Here is a 7,996-nt window from a genome sequence, read left to right on the forward strand (position 1 = left end):
GAATTCTTCTTGCTTTGGGGACTCCAGGAAATATATGGAATGTTGTTAATGCAGATTTATAAGCAGGTTCAGAGAAAACTAACATATCAAAATGCTCTGAAGATTATGTTTTTGCTTCATACTTTGTAGGTATTGCAGACAGACATACCAGAAAGGACAGTGTGTTTATATGAACAAAATAGGAGGTGAGAAAGCTCAGTAAGAGGCATTGAAATCAGGCTTTGGACACCAAGATGTAATTTTCAGCTGTGCTACTCCCGTAACATACATTATCTTGCAGATTCTTCTGAATCTGCAGCATTCATAGGAATGGGTATATTTTGAGAGTTCAGGTTTGTGTATTTCCAGCTATATGTTCACTTATACTTTTAAATCTTGAAGACAGTGAAATACTGGAAACTCAAGGGAAAGTTTTTATACACATGATCCTGGTCAGCTGTCCTGAATGATTGGACCTAAGAGCACTACAGAAGCACGGACTTCTTGCCTCGCAGTTGAAATGGATATCACGAAAACTGTTGTTAGCTTGCATCCCTGTCCTCAGGACCTCTGTGCTCTAATATTTATGAATATGGAAAACCAGGGCCCCAGAGCATCTAACTTCGGTTTGTGAGGTGCACTGCCAATGCTGTGTATTTTTGTCAGGTTGGATATTAGGAAAAAATTCTTCTCTGATGCTAGAACAGGCTGCAGGGGAGGAGGGGGTGGAGTGATCATCCTTGGAGGGGTTCAGGAAATGTGGAAATGTGGCACTTGAGGGACGTGGTTTAGTGGGCAGTATTGGTGGTAGGTGGATGGTTGGACTAAGTGATCTTAGAGGTCTTTTCCAAACTTAATGATTCTATGACTTTCTTATCAGTTTTTAGAACAGGTTTCTCTTTTGCTAGACGTTTATCTGTTGAATTTCTGGAGTATCTCTCAAAGAAATATTTCAGGTATTTTGTTGCTGCTTCTTTATAGCAAGAACATGTAGGTACTGAACTTAGCTACTGCGGATAGGTGCAGAAATAGCTGCAGGAGCTTTCTGCCCAGTTGCTGGTGTGGGAATCATGATTCCTTCTGCATGCCCACAAATTCCAAGTTCCCTCTGTTACTGCTCGCAAAGAAGGAAGGAGGTGATACAGACTCTTTTTGGTGCCAAAAGCCTCAGCTAGCTCATAGGTGCCAAACAGCCAAGCAACATTTCATCCCTTCCTGGATGCCAAAAGCCTCAAGTATCCCTGCTCCACCTGCCAAAACCTCCAACTTTGTCCTGACAACTCCTGCAGTGCAGGCCTGTGTTGTCAATATGAAATTTTGCAATACCCTGACAATGGAAAATCTGGATGCAGTATAATATTGAAAAACATGCTGAGATCTGCCTTCAGTTCAGTATCAAAATGAATTACTCTGTAAATATTTCCTCTGTGTGTGTGACTCTTCTGCATGTTTTATTTTCCAAAACTTGAATTTGAAATTATTCAAAACTGCTGTAGAACGAAAATATGTTGCAGAATTCAACTGAGTTTTTAACTGCATCTCAGACCCCAGATGTATTCCTTCACATAGCTGAATAAATCCATAATTTACCTTTTTGGCTCATTTCATGCTGGTGATTCTCCTGATCTGTCACTGAGCTTTACCAATTTGTGTTTCTGAAACACTGTTTGTTACTGGATACAAAATCCATTTTGCAACTGGTTCTTAGAACATGGACACCGTTTGGCAAGGCCAAATGCAAGGAATAGTCAATGTGACTGAAGTAATGTTAATAATATCCAGACTAATTAGTTCTAAACATCTGCTTAAAATACTTGCAGTTATTCCCATGTGTTTTTTATCAGTTTAAAATGATGTATGGATTTTTATTTTTATTTTTTTCTCTCTCACGTTTTTCTGTCCAGGATTTTATAATTACAGGTATGTCATTTATTAATGTAAAGAATAATGTATACTTTGATTCAGTATATATAAGTTAAAGTTTTATTAAACTCAATAAGATATACAGTGTACTGTTAGGTAATATATAATGCACTCAGCAATAGTAGAAGTATATCAGGAAATGTCTTGAAATCAGTCTTAATGGAACAATGTGAGATCTCATTAATAGTTATTTGTCTGGAAATAAGTTTTGACTGTTCTTCTATTTAGTTGCTGCTACAACTGATTTTTTTTTTCCTAAATCTATTATCCACGTTCTACTTTTTACTTAGATTATATGAAATAGAGGTGAAAATCATTTTTGTATGTGGCCTTAGCAGGGAAAGAGATTTCTCCTACAGTTTGTTGCAAAGCTATAGACATGGCAGCCAAAGTTAAAAGTGAAGGATATAGTTCTGAGGCTGAATGGTGCAGGCAGTGGTTATCTGCAGGTAAATATTTGTTTTGTTGGTTATGCACTCTGCTTATGGATAGTCAACAGGGCGATCTGATACCTTTCCATTAAGTGTAGTGTCTGAAAAGAGGAATCTGGGAAACACATCACTTCTACTCAGGCAGGAGATTTTCCCTTCAGTGCAGTAATTCCTTGAGCTGCCTCTGTTTGTAGGCATGTAGGTATAAGGGGAAGCAAATGGCATAGTGCAGTGCATCTGTGTGTGAAGATGAGTGAACAGCACCATAGACTTGTGCTTTGGAAGATTCTGGAAGTCAGGATAGTGTTAATAGTATTTATGGGTTGTGAGAGTGGGAAGAAGCAGTAAAAAGGAAATGCTTCATCTCTGTTCAAAATACCATCAAGGATGAAATCCACTCCAGGGAAAAGGGCCAGAGCTTTGGGTTTGCTTAATTTAGTCCTTCAGTGGGACTTCAACTGGTGTTTATACTTTTCAGTAGGCTCTTTCACTGGAATGAATTTTTTTTCTGAAGAATCAAATTCTGTATGGAGAAATATGGTTTCGTGTCATGTGTTACTGAATAGCCATAAGATATGGCTGTGCCAATGTAACTTCTTACGGGGATTCTCTTCAGGAGTCTGGCATGCTTTTTTCAAACTAATACAAACTACTTTGATAAGAAGCCATGAGAAAAACCAAAGTATGCTCACCCAGAGAGCAGCAGTGACTTTGGCATAGCAACAGGTATGTTGGTAAACATTCCTGCCTAACCATGTCCTTAAGGTTATGACCGAGATTTATTTTGTGAGCCATATCATAGAATCATTAAGGTTGGAAAAGGCTTCTAAGATCATCTAGTCCAACCATCCACCTACCACCAATACTGCCCACTAACCATGTCCTTCAGTGCCACATCTCCATGTTTCTTGAACCCCTCCAGGTACTTGATCACTTCCCTGGGCAGCCTGTGCCAGTGGTCAACCTCTCTTTTGGAGAATTTTTTTCTAATATCCAACTTGAACATACCCTGGTGCAACTCGAAGATGTTCTGTCTCATCCTTCTTCACTCTAATCTGTTTGTGTAGAGCATTTTGACTATCTGTCACTGGACATGGCCTGCACTGCAAGATGCTGCCCAGAGGTTTTGCTAAATGGTTGTATAACCTGTCAGAGATGGGATGCCTGCACTGATGGAGTGCTTGGGGCACATTGCAGGATAGGATTTGGGATTGTTGGGGCTTTAATGTATACATACCTGGCAGAAGGACTCTGACTTAGGCGCTCATGCAGAGGAAACTGAACATTGGGTGTATGTGCATCTTTTTTTGCATGTGCTATACATGGGAATTATTATAACACTACATACTTGTGTCTGTCTTTAAAGTGGAGATGTATGTAAAAGCTCTGAAAAACAAACATTTAAGGTATAAGAGCATTTCTGTTGAGAAGCTGAATCTTTGTTACACCGAATGCTAAACATTTACATATCCAAGCCTTATGTAATGGATGTCTGAATAATAATAAAACTGCATAAGCTGACCTTCATTCTCTGGCACCACATCTCCTTTGAAGTCTGCATGACCAAATTCAAGACAATTATGTCATCCTTCATAACAGCCAAACAAAAGTTTGGCCAAATAGTCATTTTTCTCCATTTAACAGCACTGTGTTTGATTTTTGTAATGTGTGTCGATGTAGCTGTTGTTATTTACTGGGTGTTACGAGTGACAGTAAAAATCCCCTTGTTTTAGATTAATGATCAGCCCTCCAAACATCTGGATTTCATTTATTTTACCTCAGTGCCCACTTTTGCTACACTCAGCTCCTTTGAGCAGTACAGTGCAAGGCAAGTACAGCTTGCATACTAACACTCACAATTTGCAGATGTGTTGTTACTGTATATGCCCATATGTGACAGAAGCAAAACAGAGCCCTGGACAGAAGAAGAGAACCTGGCACTAACATTTCCCCCCTCCAAATCTTCCAGTGCCACACTTTCAGTAAGAACTCTCCATGAACAAGGCTGTCTCTGTCAGTTAAGGGTTGTCAGCAGAAGCTCAGATTGCACATTGCTGGGCCTCAGGCCTTAAGGACCTTGGCATACTGTCATCCTAGTCTTTGAGACTCAGCCTATGTCATGAAATGCTTCAAAACTTGTAGTTTATTATCCCCCATCCCCTAATTCAAGCAATTCAAGACCTTCGTGTGGTGTCATGACTTAGCCTTTTATTACTGTGAGAATTAATTAAATATTGGATATGTAGTTTGAGATGGAATATTTTGAAACTATCATAAATGCTGGAATCATTTCTGCAGAGAACACTGTATGAGTTCTGAATACACTTGCCTTATATGCTTGTATGGTAACCCTACGTTTGATGCTTTTGGAATGGATACAACTCCAGCTAGCGTGGCTGGATCAAGTAGAAGCATGGTGCCTTTTGCCATCTAGTTCTACTTAAAGAGCAACAAATCATCTAGGTTTTCCCTAAAGCTATGTTTATGGCTTTTTAAAGTTATTTTGTCTGGATTCACTAAAGCATTGGTGGCTTCATTTGATCGTGTTATGTCACAGGTGCACGTGTGCACATGCATGTGTAGGTACATGCGTGCTTTCACAGTGAAGCATGTAAACAATAAACGTAATGGATACGTAGTACTACATCTGTTAGAAAACTAAGCCTCTAAACTAAAAACACATAGCAAAGGATCACTATTGAGGCATGTTAGAATTAAAACAACATGAAAAATTGGAGTTAAAAAGCAAGACATGAATTCAGTCCTGAAGTACAACAAAACCCTTTTGTACCCAATTGCAATTAGTTCTTGATTTAATTTCTAAATGAGTTTCCAAGGTTCTGTTGGTTTAAATCACGATGGTGCTGATCTTTTCTTTATTTTACTTCAGCTTGGTACCATGGTGTAGACAAATGTAATATGCAGGGTTTATGAAACCAGACAGCTAGTAAATCAGTATTATTTTGCTAGTAAATTACTAAGGCGTGCAAGCTGCTTTTAACTCTTTCCCATGGGACAAGTAGTTTGAACTAGCTGGAGTTTAAATCAACACTGTGGACACTGAATTAGTCAATGATTCTGAAGAGGCCTTTGTTGGCATAAACTTCTGCTTTGATCATTCTAGTATTTACAGCTTTTTAATTAGATACAGTTCAGAACAATGGCTTTTATCAAAGCAATTTGGTAAGTGAACAACTGGACATTGTTTAGGGCTCAAGATGACATTCTGTCTGTTAATATCATGGCTGGCTTTAATACAATGATGAAGTTGGAATTATTTTAGGCATTGTCACTGCTTTGTCCAAAGAAACTTGCTATTCTAAAAGAGAGTGACATGTATTGTTATTTTAATATCGTAAGTTTAATCAGTTCTTAACATACTAAAACTCAATCATTTTCCTTGGGAGTACAGAGGACAAACTTTAAAATTTACGAGTGCAAAATTAAAGAAGTGACTTGTTCATCTGACTTATTTTCATGTGCTGAGTGATTTGTTGGGAAGTGCCGAGTTCTTTTTGCTCAAGGTTGAAGGCAATTGGTTCCATTTTCAGTGTCAGACATTTCAGAGTTGGCTTCTGATGTTAAGTAAGCCCAACGCCAGTGCAAAAATTCCTCAGGGATCTCTGTAGAGCAGGGCTCTATCATTTCTGGAAGTAGATTGGCCTAAGTAAACTTTTAAAGCAAAGTAAGGTTTTGTAAAATTTGTGAACTTAGGGGAGCAAGAAAGTTAAGGAGTGTTTAGACCAGTCCCTGAAGTTTGCTGTGCAAAAATTCTTTGACAAGCTTTGGTGTTTTAAGGAAAGTATGGAAAAATTTACAAATCGTTGTCTTTTTCTACTAACAGTCTAGCTACAGGGAGTAGTGCAGTTACACCATTATTAATCCCTTTGGGACATGTTCAAGTAGTCCTTAGTTATGTTTAAGTGTGGCTAAATTTAACCTTGTGCCATTTGGGTTTCTAAAAAGACACTTGCTTAGTACTATGCTTTTGACATGAGACCGATTGCAGGCTGGGTGACAGCTGAACCCCAAACAGATCAGTTTGCTCAATTCCTGTGGCACATGATTATTTTTATTGTTATATTTAGAAGAAAATCCCTTTGTCTCCACAGCATGGTATTGAATCATATTCCTTGTATGATGCTGTTTTGAAAACAGTTTTGTTTTTATTGTTTGCTGTTTTCACTTTGAGTTGTTAGACTTTTGTCCGAGTCAACTTTCTTCATGGCTGAAGATGAGCTGACTTTATTGGTGCTCTTGAAATTTAAAGGAGAGTTATGTATTGCTTACTTTTTCTTGCACCATAAGATTCAAATTATACATCCCTTACTTCCTTTCAAATTACTTTTGCGAGGCTTTCTGGAAGAAAATAGGACTGAGTCTTGTCTCATGAGCTTACTTAAGTTTTCTTTGAAAAAACTACGGATTACTAAAATATGTTCATCTGGTTTAGTGTTGGGATGTATACAAATGTCTTGCATTTCTTTGGATTTAGTCACACATGTTTAAAAGAGTGAAAAGATTTTCATTTATTTTTATTTGGCATCTGTGAAGACTTGAATGTTTACTTCTATGTAATTTAGTTAGTAATGTTTTTGTTTCTCTTCTTCGTGTTGTTTGCTGACTGACAGCCCTCTGGCTGGTGTATCTGTGCATTTCTGTTTTAGGGAGAGGGAGTGAAGATTCTGCAAGACTTCAGATTAAGTTTTGCCCTTCTACGGAGTCAAAAATAAAACAGGAATGTGGATGTAATGCTTTTGTTTCTCTTGCCGAGGTCTGATTGGATGCCCGCTGAAGTCGATGGGAATGAACCGCTGGCTGTAGAAATGGTTGTTTCATTAAAGCTTGGCTGACCCCTTTATGTTCTCTCATTTGCTATTGTGCTGGTGCATGGTAAACATTGGTCAATATTCTCTGGTACTTGGCATAAATTGCTGTCAATGTATTATTTCTATCCACAGTACTGCTCTCATTCCTAATGACATTAATATCAGTCACATTATTGCGTTTGGAGTAGCTGACGTGAAAATGTTATCACCGTGATGATCAGAAGGATCAGTTATATCTCTGTTTGATGAGTTTAATTTAGGGTTGTAATCTTAATTTCTGTGTAACTCACCAATCATACATGTCTGACAGCTCTTAAGGAATCATATTTGACACTGTTAGAAAAATCCGCACTTTTTTTTCAAGAGAGAACTTTTAAGGGTTGTGTGGACAGAAGAACAGAAATAGCACTTAGGTGGAATGCTTGCTGAACAATTGTAGGGAAGTCAGAAATAAATACTTGGATAAGATCTGAACTGGATTTTCCTATGCTTTCTTAATGAAAGAATTTTATAAAAGCAGTACTCTCCTAAACCAGAACATTATTGAATCATGTTGCTTTTCATTATTGAATTATTATGTTAAAAACCTGTGTTTTTCTAAAATATTTCGATAATTTTCTCTGGGAAATGTCAGGTTTTTTCAACTAGATACAATGCAAGTGAAAAATGATGTTTTTTAGGGGTTTTAACAGATTATTTTCCTTTTGGTCTGAAATTAATCTTCTATTTGTGCTGTCTGGAAATAATGTCTTTTTGAAGCCTGCGCGAGAAGCTGAAATCACTGATTAATTGCTGTAGCATACAAATCATTTGAAGTCTTTTTTTTTTTTTTTT

The 7,996-nt window shown here is 37.7% G+C and overlaps 1 protein-coding gene across 4 annotated transcripts in view; it reads left to right on the plus strand.

Annotated features, from left to right (window-relative positions):
* ADAMTSL3 (ADAMTS like 3) overlaps nucleotides 1-7,996 on the plus strand; it is a 187,963-nt gene that overhangs the window by 80,152 nt on the left and 99,815 nt on the right. The window lies entirely within an intron of this gene.

This window comes from Meleagris gallopavo, chromosome 12, assembly GCF_000146605.3.
Source record: "Meleagris gallopavo isolate NT-WF06-2002-E0010 breed Aviagen turkey brand Nicholas breeding stock chromosome 12, Turkey_5.1, whole genome shotgun sequence".
In the NCBI taxonomy this organism is placed as follows: Eukaryota; Metazoa; Chordata; class Aves; order Galliformes; family Phasianidae; genus Meleagris; species Meleagris gallopavo.